General features: G+C 38.4%; 1 long non-coding RNA gene across 4 annotated transcripts in view; it reads left to right on the forward strand.

Moving 5' to 3' along the window:
• Window positions 1-18,041, forward strand: part of LOC142109443 (uncharacterized) — a 54,692-nt gene that overhangs the window by 15,425 nt on the left and 21,226 nt on the right. For 2 of the 4 annotated variants that reach the window (XR_012680376.1, XR_012680379.1), the window contains 2 exons: window positions 14,923-15,003; window positions 16,910-17,511. This is a non-coding gene — a long non-coding RNA (uncharacterized LOC142109443). Of the gene's footprint in view, window positions 1-4,491; window positions 6,106-14,922; window positions 15,004-16,909; window positions 17,512-18,041 lie in introns of those variants that run through there. The other 2 variants (XR_012680377.1, XR_012680378.1) reach the window with 2 other exon arrangements.

The raw sequence follows: 18,041 nt of genomic DNA on the forward strand, positions 1-18,041 counted from the left end.
TGCCATCAAGTTCAACCTATTTTGTATCTCCTGCGATCCTTCACTTATATTTGAAATTTATCCAGAGTAAGCAACCGCCAATCTGTTTGAATTGTGAAAATCCCCCCCAGACGCAATATTGCAGTCCTATTTTTACCCTATATCCACTACTATTCTTCATTTTAATTAACGGTCGTATCCCTGGATATACTTTTCCGATAAAACTTTGTCTAACCCTTTCTTAAACATATATATTGAATCTGCCATCACAGCCTTCCCTGGCAATGAATTCCATATCTTCACTGCCCTTACTCTAAAGAACCCGTTCCTTTGCTGGTTGTGAAATTTCCTCTCATCTAACCTTAGGGGGTGACCGCGTGTCCTGTGTATAGTCCTTGGGGTAATATAGTGGTTCAGCCCACACAATGGCTTTAACATTGTGTGTAGGGAAATAGTATGTTCTAAGGCACTGTTGATCAAGTTACAAGTTGACCATATGTGCTCTACCTTTGGCATGAGGGCTGGAGAGCAGCAGGAGAAGGCACTGGCTATTTTATACCTCTCATGTTGGAATCTGGGGGTCGATGGAGGAGTGAGAGTTTTCTGGGCAGTGCTCAGTGTTCATGTCACTTTGCTTGACATGAACTTTACTTCATCGACTACTTGTATACCACTGTTGATGAGCTTATTTATTGGCTGGATAATATGCAGGAACCATACAAATAAATGTTTATTATAATAATAATAATTACAGTGATAATAATTGGCATTACTGTTACGGTTGGCACATTACTGGGCACTTCTATTTCTGCCTGAATCGGCCTGAAGTCCATGAGCTCAACCTTGACACGCCCTTATTGTACATTGCCTATGTGCATACGCACCGTCCCCATTTGCCCCTTAAAATCATAGGCTGTTGGAAGTGTCCTTTGCATTCGAATTGCTTGCAATTGCATTCACTGGGTTATATTTTATTTCTGAGCATGTGTACAGCCAGATCATCGTTGTTAATTCAGTCATCAGGTTTTGGACGCACATGACATGAGTACGATATGACATCGTGGATTGGACTCTGCAGCTCTGAGAGTTTTTGTAACTTGCATGGGATTATGACATCATACCTCCTGCCTACACCTGCATTCCTTTTATTTAAAGCATTCCTTGCCTAAGCAGCTGGCTGAAATGATGAGGCCCTAGTTACTGTTTTTTTTGGAATATGAGGGGCCTGATTTAAGGAATGTAAATGCCCCAATTCCAGTTGTACAGTCCCTATTTTGGGTCACTGCCCTGCTTTGCTAAGAGTTTGTGCTGTTCTGCATGTGATGGGTGAACTGTGTGTACCTAACAGTAGTGTGCACAACGTTGCCGACGTCACTTTCTCATTTTGACCTGAGGTCAGTTTTAAAATATCGTGTATGGCCACATTAAATTCCCAAACCGCCTCTAGACATGTAATAAAGAAATCCCTGATGCCGCTCCCTATCATGATCAATATAAGCCATAAATGAGGCTATATAACAGTATTTTAGGAGGTAAATGGAAAAGCTGAAAATAATGAAGGGTTTGTCCTAAAGTGTTAGTAGGCAGGACTTTAAAGTTATATTTTGACAAGTTTCTAGACCAATTTACAAGAGCAGTCCCAAACATCAGGATATGTACTTTGTTTTGGGTAAGACAGTAAATGGATGCATTTGGGAAAAAATCCAAATCAAGCTCTGTGTCTGCATACCACGTGTCAGTCTGAGCTATATAGGAAGAGTTTGTTTCTTTGAAATTTGTGTTTTATGGTTTATTGTCCTTTAATGAAGCTGCAACAGACAATGGTGGTCTGCAAATCGTATAACAATTAAAACAACTTAGGGCCTGATTCATTAAGGATCTTAACTTGAGAAACTTCTTATTTCAGTCTCCTGGACAAAACCATGTTACAATGCAAGGGGTGCAAATTAGTATTCTGTTTTGCACATAATTTAAATACTGACTGTTTTTTCATGTAGCACACAAATATCAACTTTAAATGTCAGTGTACAAATAAGCTATCAAGTATTTGTGTGTTACATGAAAAAACAGTCAGTATTTAACTTATGTGCAAAGCAGAATACTAATTTGCACCCCTTGCATTATAACATGGTTTTGTCCAGGAGACTGAAATAAGAAGTTTCTCAAGTTAAGATCCTTAATGAATCAGGTCCTTAGTTGGGAAAATCTGCTCAGAGATGACATAGACAAAACGAACCCACTAAGTGCATTCTTGAGACTGGAAATACATTTTTAATATATTAAATATACTACTTAAATCAGACAACTGGTATCATAAAGTGACCAGAGACATATGTTATAATGAGCTCATGACACACAGAGGAAAATGTGTTCAGTAACAGGGATATCTACATTCGCTTTCTTGCAATATATGTGCTAATGTGTTGTTTTAATGTCTTAAAAAAAACACAAGCTTCACAAAAGACAGTACTTCAAAATCTATAGGCGAGAACCCCTTTTAAAGGGACGCAAACCGAAAATCCTGAAATGTTTGCTGTAATAAAAACCTTAACTAGAAATGACACAGAGGAATGAAAATGATACAAATTTCATGAGCTCCTCAGAGTCACATCACAAATTGCTTGGACTGCAACAGAAGTAGTCCAATGGAGAAATAGTCCAGTGGTGTCGTTTGTGCCCATGTCATCAATTCATAGGACTGGTTAAAGAGCATTGCATGCCACTGACGCTAAAGCTCCACGGTAAGGACCAGAGGATTGTAAGCCGGTGTGGTCTTTCTTAGCAATAGCATTGGGCTAAAACTGGGCAGGCAGCAGACAGAATTGAAATAAATCAATAAAATGTACCGTATTCTGGATTAAAACCGCTTGATGAAGCCCATGCTTTCACAGGGAGTAAGAGAACCCTGTACAAAATATCTTTTATACATCATGAGGACTATCATGGCCTCAATTGTAAAAACTCTGGAGACGCCTACAAAGAGCAATTAATTGGGGCAACTCAGCTATCCAGACCACACCATAGATGTCGGCAATAGTGAGAAGGAGAGCCAACAATCCCATTCATGATGGTGGAGATGCACAATGAATGCTGCAAAGGCCTGTCTAAAGCTATGGATGAATGGGAAGAATTTAATATCCAGAAGATTGGGGCATGCAGGGAAAATCCTGTAACTAGTGCCATCATCATCATCATCAACATTTATTTATATAGCTCCAGAAGATTATGAACAAAGAATAATAAAACAATACTGGGTAATACATACATACAGAGAAGTAAGAGGGCCCTGCTCGCAAGCTTACAATCTATTAGACAATGGCTTGATACACAAGGTTAAGTGCTACATCATATTGCATATTTGTCCAGCTAGAATGCAAAGATTAAAAAGTATTTAGTGGGCTGTATGCTCAGTCACACAACTATGTTGGTCAGAGGGGTGTTGTCTTGTGTTAGCTGTGTAGAGGGTGGTAATAGGGTAACCTAGGGAGATTAAGAGGGTGGTAGAGGAAAATTATAAGCTTGTTTAAAGAGGTGGGTTTTCAGAGATCACTTGAAGGTTTGAAGACTAGAGGAAAGTCTTAGGGGTATATTTACTAAACTGCGGGTTTGAAAAAGTGGAGATGCTGCCTATAGCAACCAATCAGATTCAAGCTATCATTTTGTAGTATGTACTAAATAAATGATGACTAGAATCTGATTGGTTGCTATAGACAACATCTCCACTTTTTCAGACCCGCAGTTTACTAAATATACCACTTATTGTGCGAGGGAGCGTATTCCACAAAGTGAGTGCAGCCATAAAAAGTCCTGTAATGGAAGGATGTGATGAGAGTGAAAGAGAGACGCAGATCTTGTGCAAGATGGTGACAATATTTTAACACCTCTATTTTGAATATTTTTTTTGTAGGCCAATGCATCTATTTTTATAATGAGTGAGTAGTAAATCTGGTTTGAGTACAGAAAGGTGGGTTTAAAAAAAGACAATGCACAAAACACAGGACAGAAATGTATCTTTTGGGGGTGCTCTACTCCTGGTGTAAGTTACAAACTGATAATGATGACTGTCAGTGCAGATGCATCCAATTCAACATGCGATGTAGAATGTGTCTTTTTTTCGGGCTCAATTTACCCCTGCGTTTTAGACTGAAGTTGGGTCCAACTCTGTTTGAAGCTCATAGTGCACACCTAATGCACACACGGCTGCTTTAAGGCATTAGTTGGCCCAGGGCAAATATCATATTAGTGGGCAACCATGTCCTTTTGCAAAACATGAGATCTCTTGGAACTGTCAAACATAAAAAGCAGCAGTACAAGACAAAAAATATAATATTGTTTACCCCTAAGTTTCTGATGACAATAATGGTGTGCCAGGTGTTATTAAAGCAGCTGTGTTGGGTACAATTTTAGAGCTATGGTCCAATATTTATATTAGGATTTAAGCATGGATTATGGGTTGTATTAAAGTTTGTGATGGAATAAGACTATTATTTTGGTGGTCTCTTGTTTTCCTAGGACACCTGGACGCTGAGGGAGAAGCTATTTTAGATCTTCTCCTTTCCACGATCCATTGCTAGGAAGTCTACAAAGGAGCCCTCTATCCTGGTAGACCCTTTCCCCCCTTTATCATTGCAGACATCATTTTTCTGATCTGAATTGTGAGAACCCAAAGCAAGGTCAACAAGCTCAGCACCGTTACTGCTCACACAGAGAGTTCTCAGTCTCAGGATTTCCAGTTTGTTGGGACCACATGAGATCCAGCAGGCCATCTTAATTATGTAGAAAATTACTCCTTTCAGTTATGAATTGTTAAAATTCTAAAATTGATAAATGACCTTCCTTCCTAGAGGTTTAATAAGAAACATATGAATAGCGGCCAGATACTCAGGAAGAATGGTACGCTTTAAAATGTTGTTCTAAATTTCTAATAGCATTACTTTGTTTTGTGTACAGTGAGGTTATTTACTAACATGATACAAATGTGCCGCAATAGGAAATAATTAGACTTAGGCTTTCATTGCCTAATCTTGCACTAGGTCAGGGGTAGGCAACCTGCGGCTCTCCAGGTGTTGTGAAACTACAAATCCCAGCATGCCTTGCCACCTATCTGCTGGTTATCTACTGGCAAAGCATGCTGGGACTTGTAGATTCACAACACCTGGAGAGACGCAGGTTGCCTACCCCTGCATTAGGTGAATGAAAGTTAATTGATGATGATAGGTTACTATGGGTCACTGTACAGTTGCCTTTTTGTACATTGTTAATAAGTTTACCCAATGCATAGTCTACTTGTTTTGGTGGCATTGCCAGGTATGAACCTGTGCTATCTTCAGCATTAATGCTGGGTAATTATGTGGTTTAGTTTGTGATTCTATGCATAATGCATATTATGTAACAACCTTACTTTTGTTGGCATTGTGATTGGCACAAAGCACTGTCTTATTCTACTTTAAAATAACGTGTTTCACAGACCTATTTTTGTTAAACAGAAGGGGGTGGCTGCATATTTCAGAGATACCTTCTTTAAAAATGATTGTTTGATAATAATTACTAGGATTGGATTTTGTTATCATACTGACAAGAAGTCTAAGTGCATAGGAATACATTTTCTCCATCACGTTGAAAACCCTCTCTGAAATATCTTCAGTACAAATAGGTTCTCCAAAAAGTTGCATGCATTACTGTTAATGTAAATCGTAGCTGATGTATATAACACAACTTGCATTTTATACTTGGTGACTTTTTAATAAACGTAAATTCCCTCTGAGAATGGCCTTTCTTCAAACATACAGTGTGTTGTCAATGCCTCTGTTCTATGAACTTTTTATTTGCATAAATGGGGAATCCATGGAGGAGGGGCTTTTACAAGTCCACTGGTAAATAATATTCAGTTTTGCTGTTTAACTTAATGCATTACATTTCTAGTTTTAAGTGGTGTTATCATTTAAATATTTTCTTATTTGTATAATAATCGATCACTTAAATTCTATATTACATTCTTTTATATGATAATGTCCATGGATACCAGTTCCAATACCTTTATAGAACACTAAATTCAATTCCATGGTAAATTCAGTAGGCGGGGAAATTGTTCTGTGTTGTACCTCACAATTTCAAACCAGCAATTAGTAGAAGGCAATTAACAAATGGCTTCAGCAACAAAATAAATTGTTCCATGTGAACCCCCCCCCCCCCAATCAGGGTTTTCAAATTGATGGCTAAAATTGGCAATTACAGTTTTCAGCACAACAATTTGTACAATAATAAATACGTTTTAGTGCTTATTGGTGCAATTTTGTGTTTTTAATGACCTCTGTCACTAAATAAAATGTTAAGTGTTGTATGCTTTTAAATCACTGTAACAACATGAAAAATAATTTTTTTAGGGTTGTCCATCATCCTTATCATCAGCGATTTATATAGCGCCACTGATTCCGCAGCACTTTACAGAGAACTCGCTCACATCAGTCCCTGCCCCTTTGGAGCTTACAGTCTGAATTCCCTAACATAGTCCACATTTGAAATCTCCCTGAGATCAAAAATACAAGAAGACTGAATCCATCAAATCCTTCAATAATGCTGAGTATGGAAACTCAGTGCTATTCAAGATGAATGATTGGATTCTGTGCGCTCACAACATAAATTGGGTTGCATAGAATGTGGCTCTGGGAAAGGACAACCCCTCTCTGTTTACTACATGGTGTGGATGGATCATAGTCAAGTTTGGGGTTGTATACAATCGGACAATCCCTATTGTGCCTCTCTCTGCTTTATTAATTTAGAATCACTGTGTGTGCAGACACGATGACCTCTGCAAGACACTTTTTACAGCCTATATATCTTACCTGGACTGGCTTGTGAGAGTTTACATTATACATTTCTATGAATGCTGTTCAATGCAAAATGTTATGGTAAATGCAGTCTATAGGCATCAAGTTCATATAAAAAGATGGACTTAAATGTTGTGTGTGTATATAAAAACTACTATTAGATATGAAATGTGTCTTTGAAATCTATGTTTTATATACAGCTTCCCAAACTCTGTAACTACGAAACAGCTTTTGTAAAAATGGATTTTTATAGTAGCAGGGTCAAATCAATCAATCATCATTTTTAGGACAAAGATACACATCACTCTACTTTATTGCTGAGAGGTTGAATGCAAATTTGCTCCAATCAATCAATATATGACCCCAATAAATTATTGCTTGCTTGTCTGGGCCCAATCTCATTAGCGGTTTAAGTAATTATTCAAACGTGGGCCACTGCATATGGAAGAGAGAAGGAAGGGGGGGGGGTTCTTTATAGAAACAGCTCATCAGCATGTTGCTGATTTTTTAAAATGACCTTTTGGATGTGGTTCTACTTATGCATTATTTTGCAATTTGTCATATACTAGTAGTCCAGTAGGCCATGTGTTCCAGGAACCCAGAATGGTTATAGTTAAATTAATGGTTACTGTCTAAAATGACAAAATAACAAATTATTCTCAGTGTCATTATTTCTTTACAGAGTATAATATGACAACATAGTTTACAGGTTTGAATTGATTTTCCTATTAATTTAACAGTCAGTATTTAACTTATGTGCAAAACAGAATACTAATTTGCACCCCTTGCATTGTAACATGGTTTTGTCCAGGAGACTGAAATAAGAAGTTTCTTAAGTTAAGATCCGTAATGAATCAGGCCCCTAGTTATCATTTATTTAGTACATTTTACAAAATGACAGCTAGAATCTGATTGGTTGCTATAGGCAACATCTCCACTTTTTCAAACCCCCATCTTGATAAATTTACCCCACAGTGTTCTAAGCAGTTTTCTTTTGTTGTTAATGGTCAGCCTGATCCTCAGGCATCATTAACATCATCAGTATCATCGTCACGGTTTATTCATATGGTGCCATAGATTCCGTTGAACCTGACATGATCATACAGATCATACAAGCGACAAACATGAAAACAGTCCTTATGTTTACATACTTTGGGATGCTCAGGGAGATCTAAACATATATGGGAGCACCTTCTGTCCAAACTTAGGAAAGATTTGTATCGGTTGTTGTGCGTGAAAAAACTGCACACATCAAACATGTCACCTGCAAATAGATAGTCTGGTAGAACTGTTTAACTGCACATTCAAACATATGGTAACAAAGTGGTGACACAAGAATAGAAGGAATGGGAAACACTTTTGCCTTATTTGCAATTCGGGAGGTCCCACCTGATTCTACAGGTTTTAGTCCCCTTTTGAGTTGCTTAATGGGAAGTGACAGAAATAGATTTTAGATATATTAAAGGAAGGGTGGGGACAGAAGATACCTTGGGAGGAGAGTTTCATTCAGTCCCTGCCTCAAGTCCAAGAGACGCTACCTAAAGTGGCTCTAATAGTCTAAGAACATTTAGAGGAAGCACAGCAGCAGTATTCCTGTAACAGGAAGATGATTGTTAGTTTATTTTAACTTGGGGTTTTAGTTCCCACTCAAGAGAACAAACTCTTCACACACAGGGCCGGTGCTAGGGTCCGTGGCGCTCTAGGCACATTTTCAAAATCGGCGCCCCGCGCCCACGGCACATTTTCAAAATCGGCGCCCCCACCCTGCACACTTACAAAATAGTGTGTAAGTGTGCAGGGTGGGGGCGCCGATTTTGAAAATGTGCATCTTTTCTTACCTTAACTTGCCTCCTCTCTGCTCCGTCTGCTCCTCTCCACTCACGGACACTGTCGGGCCGTGATGATGATGTCACGCCCGACAGTCAGTGAGTGGGGGGGAGGAGACGGAGCAGAGAGGCGGCGGGGGTGAGCAATAGTCCCTCCCCCCCTCCCTGTGGATGTATCTGAAGCTGTGCGGCGGCCGTGAAAGGTATGGTCAGGGGTCGCCGCACAGTTTTAAAGAAATTTTTAATCTGTGGCGCCCTCCAGGCGCCCTCCAGAGCCCGGTGCCCTAGGCAACTGCCTAACCTTGCCTAATGGGAGCGCCGGGATTGTTCACACACTGGTAGGAAGCATATGACATGATTTAGTCTGTTGGTCCTGTGAATTATAAAAGTGCAACAACTTGGCCAGAGTAAAAGGAAACAGATATACCATGTGAATCGCCTAAACCTTGGCAAGAAGAGAGACAGGTAGCAGCCACAGCATTAAGGCTGGCGACTGGTAATGGTGCATTAATTGCAGTTAGCCTCTATTTTGAACTAAAAGTGTAAGTTCAGGCCATCATGAAAAGGAATCATGATGTGTTCTCTACTTTCATGGGTTGTACCCTTCTCATTCAACATGATATTGTTACTGTACTTTGGGGTCAGTAGTAAATCAGAATTCATTCAGGGTAACTTAGGCAAACCAGGTAGCCTTAAAAAGGAGTTAGAATTGAGGTGTTGGACCATCCGTGTATGCGATGATTTCAGATGTTTAAAAGGTGTGTCTTTTTTTGATGCACATCAAATGCCATGGGTCGATGAACCGGTTGCAAATTTAGCTAGTAATCAGTATTTGACAATGGTAGATTTAACTAACGGCTACTGGTAAATTCCTCTAACACCATCAGCCAAAGAAAGGACAACCTTGGTGACCAGAGTTTGCAATCTTTTGCCTGATACAATATACCTCTATTTGGATTTCAAAACATCATGAGTCGATTCCTGAAGCCTGAAGCTGATTATGCAGCCATCTATCTGATGAAATAGTGATATACCCCTCAGATTAACAGTGTCATCTGCCCAATGTTGTGGGCGTCTTTGATTCGATGAAAATAGCTGGGCTCACTGCAAATCCTGGAAAATGTGCTATTGCCGTGAAAGAGGCCATATATCTATATCTATATATATATATATATATATATATATATCTATATCTATATCTATATCTATATCTATATATATATATGGGTCATTACAAACCAATCATTAATTGAATGTAAAAGTCAATCTATGGTTCTTGCCTCTATTAATTATTCCAGATCATAGTTGAACATAGGCCGAATCTGCAGCATTTCAATGTTATTATCATTTCATGAAAATATGCACTATCAGCGGGTTCTGCATCACCCCTCCTAGTACTGCTGTAAAGAGGCAACTATGGGAAGAAGAAGACCGCTTACTTGCCCGACAACAACAAACTTTCAGCAGCCATGACTCCTTCTGACCCTGGACCAAGCAAATCTGAGAAGATTCCCTTTGGTCCAATCAGAAGAAATCACAACAATCTGATCGTAACTTGCTGTGGGCATTTTGAATTTGTGCACTGTAGTGAGCCCGGATTGGTTATTACTCCAATGAGGCTCCGATGGAGAGGGTTTCCCTCAGAAGAGTGATGAGTGAAGAATAGAGGTGAAAATGAAGCAAGGAGGGAGAATGTGTCAGTGAAGGCAGAGATGGGAGTTGTTTAGAATTTAAGAGGCTTGGTTGGTGTACACAGGATGATCAACTCTGGTCTAGCTAGCATACATCTACAGATAAAGGCATGTACATTTGTGTACCTGTGTATTTAGCTCAGTGTTTACAAATTTTATTTTACTGCACATACTAGGCAGTGTAAATGTTCCTGGCTCACTAGGGCTGATAACTTCTGCTAAGGCTGCCTGCAACATTCATAGAGCTTATCAAAGCAAGTGGTCAATATCTCAGCACTGACATTGCCTACTAAGTGCAGTCAGATACAGTGTATAAAACACAGTCTAAATACAAGGGCACCAAAAGAGATCATGTGCCTCTAACCTACACCTGTAGTTGTTTATGAAGTGACCCAGTTGCTGTGATATCAGAAATACCCCCTGCTCTGATCATGTTAGTCAACAAAATGCCTTAACTGAGTACAGTGACTGTGAGGATTGACTTCTCCTGAGTGCAAACAAGAGTCCACTGATTTATTCAGACAATGGAATGCATTGCTTATTCAGTGACCTCAAGATGCAGACAGAACAACCACACTGGAATTCCAGCCCAGCACAACTGCATGATTCAGTTTGCCAGAGACAAGCTGTAACCTTGAAGAAAAGCTTTGTTGAAAGTGAATATTCGGTGAATACTTTGTGACAAGAAATACGATTGCCTCTATAATGATGGTCTTAGGCGGGTATTGCTGTAATTACAACCCTTTTAAAACTGAGCAGTTTACAAGTAGTGTAAAACTGCTTTTTTTCCCCTTGTTTTTCAGGCAGTTAGCTTCACTGGAAATTTAATTTAAAATAGTCTTGAGATTGTTATAACATGGCACAGCCCCCGTCTAATCATTACAACCTTTTTTTAACATTTGTTTTGTTCATTCCATTTTCATTAACCCATTAGCTGCCATGAATGAACAAGCCTACTCAATACAACATCCCAAGTGGAACTTCAGTATCTGGCAGCCAACTCCAGCATCCTTTCCAGGCTCCGCTGTGTAAATGTATTGTGGGAGGGATGGACTGGAGCATGATTTGGGACGATGGGAGGAGCCAGCTGGAAATATTGGGCACAGTTCCCAAAATATACACATTCAAAATATTGCTGGTTGTTTTACTGCATTACCCACAATGTCATCATTGTACTTTGATGTTATCAAGGAGGACAACATTGCGTAGCAACTAAAACTATTATTTATTATACTACCAATACTGATAGCAAGTTTATACATTGTAAAGAAGAGCTGGAAATTGATAATCCTATCAAGCTTGGGACATCATCAGATCTATTCACAAAGAACAGTTAATGGTCCTTTTTTATTTTAAATGTTACAATTATTTTCATAGAATGTTTTAAAATATGTGCAGCACGGTGGCTAAGTGGTTAGCACTTCTACTTCACAGCACTGGGGACATGAGTTTGATTCCCGACCATGGCCTTATCTGTGAGGAGTTTGTATGTTCTCCCCGTGTTTGCGTGGGTTTCCTCCGGGTGCTCCGGTTTCCTCCCACACTCCAAAAACATACTGGTAGGTTAATTGGCTACTATTAAATTGCCCTTAGTTTCTCTCTGTCTGTGTATGTTAGGGGATTTAGATTGTAAACTCCAATGGGGCAGGGACTGATGTGAGAGTTCTCTGTACAGCGCTGCGGAATTAGTGGTGCTGTATAAATATGATGATGATGATGATGATGAAAAAAAAGTTTTGGGTTGAAGTCACTAAGATAACATAAATTATACAGTTATACTTCCTTTTGGTTCCCAATCCCGTATGTACTCCAACAGTCCGATGCTGTGCTCCTTCCTCTTACTACTGCTTGCCTGATTTAAACAGGCAGCGATTTTACCGATATCTCCGCCCCATGAAGTTCCCATTTATGTAAAGAGAGAGTTCATGGGGATGGGCATAGACAACACTGTTGGCTTAAAACTATCTGTTTTGGTAGGAGAGCAGATTGTGGGCCAGTAGAGACACACACTAAATAGAGATAACAGCAGAACAATGGGAAGTGAAACTTTGTATTTTTGACTATCTTAGTGGTTCCACCAAACTCACTTTTTAGTTTTGGATAGAGTTACTATTGAACTATTTTACCAACTATCTAAGTTAAACTAAATTATGTAAAATTAAACAATCATTATGTATTTTTATATCTGTAATGTGTGCACATAATAATGATTTAAGGTTTTGGGGCCTGATTCATTAAGGATCTTAAATGAAGAGGATCCTTATTTCAGTCTCCTGGACAAAACCATGTTACAATGCAAGGGGTGCAAACTAGTTTTCTGTTTTGCACATAAGTTAAATACTGACTGTTTGTTTTTTCATGTAGCACACAAATATCAACTTTAAATTTCAGTGTACAAATAAGCTATCAAGTATTTGTGTGTTACATGAAAAAACAGTCAGTATTTAACTTATGTGCAAAACAGAACACTCATTTACACCCCTTGCATTGTAACATGGTTTTGTCCAGGAGACTGAAATAAGAAGTTTCTCAAGTTAAGATCCTTAATGAATCAGGCCCTTGATTTTTAACTTATTTTTCACATGAGCTCTATATTGCATGGTATGAATTTGTATTTAAATACTGTATATATTAAAGGTGTGCACAGAGGTATCAGAGGCTTCTAGAGATAGATAATATGGAAAATAAAGCTACCAACAAGTACACACCACTAATACATTATTAAAAAAAAAAAAAAAAAAGTTTGTTCTGCAGAAAAAAACAACAGCAAGGCAGCTTCTTCTGTTGACCTCATTATAGGCGCACCTCTGTCTCTGATGCTGGTGCTCTACAAATAAACTATTGTGATAATGATCTACATATTAGATTGTAAGCTTGCGAGCAGGGTTCTCTTACCTCTCTGTCTGTATGTATTACCCAGTATTAGGGGATTAGGGGGTGCCAGTGGCACGAAAAAGTCTAGTTACGGCTCTGTCTTTACTAGAGAGAATATCAGATCTTGTGCAGAACGGAGGTGTCGAGTTGGGAGATATTTTGAGACAAGTGAGGAAATGTATGACGGTGCAATTTTATTGACGGCCTTGTATGTTAGTAGAAGAATTTTATATTGGATTCGTTGAAATACAGGCAGCCAATATAGAGACTGACAGAGGGGCTCAGCAGAGGAAGAACGGTTTGCAAGGAAAATCAATTTAGTCGCTGCGTGCAAAATAGATTGTAGGGGTTCAAGTCTGACTTTGGGGAGATCAGTAAGGATGGAATTGCAATAGTCGATGCGGGAGATGATGAAAATATACAATATTTCCATTATGCAGTTTCTTGACTGCAGATAGGTGTGCTCTTAACATTAAACATTGAATTTCACATACACAGGATTTTTGTTCCCCTTTATATTATTGTAGTTTGTGTATCTGCTGAATAAAGGTCACTGTTATATATTTCCCTGAGTCAGACATTGTTTTGGAGCACAGATGACTTAGTAAATGGTTTGTTGACGTTGTTATGAGATATGACTGACTCTCAGTGTATAAATTGCATCATTTCAGGTTAGTGAGTTTACCCAGACTTCTGAAAAGAGTCTGAGACTGTAATCTCAGACACTCCACGCACTACCCACCCCTCCTCCACATTTACATACACATACACAGCACACACGCAGGATTAAGTTTCAAGTCAATGTAAACAGCTTCTAAATGGTAGAATTTTTGTAGACATATTGAAAAAAATGTATAAGTACTATAAAATGTACTATAATTTTACTAAAAAGAAATGGTATGCCAACTCAAGATCAATTACTACATTTTTACATAAATAACAAATTGTATTCTTTTAGTACAAAACTTATGGTTGATGTGTGAAATAATTCTGGACAAAGAATCTAAAACCATTATCATTAAAATACAAGTAACAAAAATGGTTTAAGTCATACTTGTCTACTCTCCCGAAATTTTCAGGAAGCTCACGAATTTCGGGGAGTCCTCCCAGACTACCGAAGAGTAGGCAATCCTCCCGGATTCGCCAAAATTCACGACATTGAATGGCGGGGTGGGGCTTAATCGCGTCATTAAGCCCCACTCCTGTTATGCAATGGCGTGAATGTTGTCATTTTATAGTGGGGATGGGTCTCCTGCCCCCTGTCACATGACTTCTCCCCCGGGTGAGAAGTTTTGAGAGTTGGCATGTATGGAAGGAAAGGACTAATATACCATGTTATATATGTATCCTCAGAGTATTGTCTTTGCTATTTTATGTTACATTTGTTTTGTTTTATGAATGACAAATAACAAAGAAAAACAATTCAACAACATTAATTTATCTATTTAATAACGTTGTTATAGCATTAGTACACTCCGGAGCTCTTTACAATTTTTATAGTTTTACATTTGTTTTTTTTTACAAATGCTAAAAAAAAATGTTAAAAACACAATCCAGCAACATTGATTGGTGTGCTTTATTAACATTTACTTATATAACATCAGCATGCTTGACAGCTCTTTGCAATTGTATTACGGTTACGTTGACAGCGAAAGAATTCTAACCTTTCAGTTTGTTCTTGAAAAACAGCGATCCTGTTCAAATCACACTTTCTGTTACTTGCAGGAAGCCTCTCAGTGGGCGATAACATAGAATGATAACTACATATTAGCTACTTGGAAGCCAAACATCTAAAGTTCTGTTCAGGTATAATATAATAACTTTTAAATATATAAGTATTGGTAAATGTTATGGGATGCTTTGTAATATTGGATTTACCTCTATAGAATTTTGGTTAAGGCTTATTCTTTAAATGCCTAATTGTATCTCAGAATTTTTTGGTAGACCTATACTTTTGAGGGTTTATTCTAGAAAAAAACGAAACAGGAAATTAATAAAATGAATAATTTATAGGAATAACAATAATTACAAAAATAATAACAATAATAATATTTTGATGTGTGGCACAGCGGTTAACTGCAGCTTCACAGTGCTGGTGCCATGAGTTTCATCCTGTCAGCCAATCTGTATGGCGTTTGTATGAAATCCCTGTGCTTGCGTGGGTTTCTTCTGGGTACTCACAGTCCAAAAGCAAAACTGGTACTGGTAGGTTAAATGGTTTCTGACCAAACTGACCCCAGTGTGTGTTGAGTGGCGTAACGATAGCCAGAGCCGTAACTTAGAATTCTAGCGCCTGGGACGAGAAAGACAAATGCCGCCCCCCCAGCCCTCAATTTTAACCAAATGAACCTAAAATATTGCTAAATTGTGCCCCCCTTCAGCGTTGCACCCTGGGCGGTCGCCCCTGTCGCACAGCCCTAGTTACGGCCCTGACGATAGCCCATGTTGGTGCTATGGTGTCCCAACAGGCACCAGGGGCCTAGTGAGTTTGGGCCACAAAGACTAATAGTATATAGGCACTTTGTGCCCCATGTTTATACCCTAGGGAATTATCCATATTAAGCAGTGTTTTCCTGCACATAGCAAGCAGCCTAAATTCCTGCCAACAACATTCACCAAACAAATCAGGGTTCAAGTGTCAGGAATTTGAAGAGTACACTGCCTGCTATGTGCATGTAAGGGCAGAGATGCTGTTTTTTTGCTGACAGTTGTTGAGACTGAATAGCCCATTAAACTTAACCCCAGTAAAACTGTACCCCTACTGCATAATATAAGGATGTTAGATGTCATTAAAGAGGTCCGAGACCATATGAAACCACCAGGCCGCAGGCTGATTGCTTCTTTCACATGGGTCAAGGGACTCTAAGATGACCCCCTTAAATTGCTGTATTTTATCTACACTGACGTTTAATTGGAGAACTGAGAAATGAACCATTCCACACAATTAACATCACTGCTCCATATATAAGTAATTACATCACTAATCACCAATATAAGGATCTATGTTACAAGAGTGACATCACCACTAGGTATATTATTATTATCTATTTATTTATAAGGCACCACATATTCCGTAGCGCCGAATACAGAAGCAAGTAACAAATAGAGGCGGTAATACACATAAGTAGCACAGATGAGTATGAGTAATGTTATGGAGACTCACACAAAGTGCAGCAAAAGACGTGACAGTACGTACGAGGGAGTCAGACAGACAGGCGTGGATCAATAGGTAGCGAGGATGCTGCCTGCAGAGCTTACATTCTAGAGCAATATAGTACTGTATATAAGTAATTAAATCACTAATCACCAACATAAGAGTATATTTTACAGGAGTGACATCACTACTCTACACATATAAATGATTACATCACTAGTCACTACATTTTACAAGAATGACATCACTAAAAGGGCATATTTTACTAGAATTTTTATATTTAATTACTCCACTTGTATTTGTTTTACTTTGCTGCATCAATTATGAAAACAAATGAGCTGCTCATAAATAAACTGATTTCTAAATATAATTATCTGCTGTATGTGGTCCCTTTTTATTATAAATACCCAACAACTTTGAAAGTTTCAATTGAAGGCTGCACCCAGACGAAATGATCGCCCCCCTGTTGTGACATACCACAGTTCTTTAGCCCCATCACAAAAGTTCAGTGAATATTCCAATTTTTCGTACAGTTGACTTCTATCTGTTCCATTCCAGAGCTGTTGTTTTGCTTAGCCTGTAATGGAAGTACAAGGAAGGTATTAGAGTGCATCTATCGTTGTTAGACAGTGAAGTCATAAGTCAGCATGCTTGAGTGAAACACTTCTGAGCAATGGGTCAGTGACTAATGTATATCCCTGCAAGGACTCAGTCATTTGATCTGAGAAAAAAAAAGGATGAAAGATGTAAAAACCACAGGTTTCGAAAGCTTTCCTCACGCAAACAGATAAACAGATTATTGTATTGAAGCCATTGAAGAAGCAGGAGTTCCTGGATCACTTCAAGGTCTCATCGTTTGTCAACGTTGTCATGTGTTTGCAGGACTCTCGATCTTTATGATAAGTTTATGATGATTTTTTTTATACACATGAAAAGATTCAGCCAGTACAACAGTTTCTCCAGTCTGTATCTCATAGCAAAACAATGAAATCACTCGTCAGTCTATATGATGTTCATCTAAACCAATCACTTTGAAACTATAACATATTTAACTTTGAAGTGCTTCTAATAGTTTCCATGTATTTCTGTTATTATTAATGTCTCTATCATTCAAGTGTATGTTATTTCTTTTTTTTTTTTAAGTATTTCCATTTAACATCAAAAAGACCTAGATGTTCTATTTTGAAAATTTTCTTTCATGTGTCTCATTGTAAAAAAAATCTGAAGAAATAAATTTGTTTTTATTTCAGAGCAGATAATGTTGAACAGTTTGGTCGATTTTAGACAAATTAGGTGAATATCATAGTTTGCACGAACCATAGCGTGACTGTTCTGTTCGGTTGAAGCCTGTTTCAAATGTATTGGAATCGAACTGATAGGTTACAAAATCCAAACTAACAATGAGGAAAATTAGTGCATGTGCCAAAGGTTGACAAGAAAGGTCCATCAATTTCTTGCAGCCATGTAAGATAAAATTATTTGAAGTTTCCTCACACAAATGCTTTGTGCGACCACTTGTGGGATTGCAGAAACTGGTATATGGTACTCTATCATCATCGTCATCATCAACATCAAAATTTATTTAGCACTTGAAAATTCCGTAGCGCTTTACAATTGGGAACAAACACAGTAATAAAACAATACTGTATAATACAGACAGACAGAGCGTTAAGAGAGAGCCTACTCTACG

The sequence above is a fragment of the Mixophyes fleayi genome, chromosome 12 (assembly GCF_038048845.1).
Source record: "Mixophyes fleayi isolate aMixFle1 chromosome 12, aMixFle1.hap1, whole genome shotgun sequence".
NCBI lineage: Eukaryota > Metazoa > Chordata > Amphibia > Anura > Limnodynastidae > Mixophyes > Mixophyes fleayi.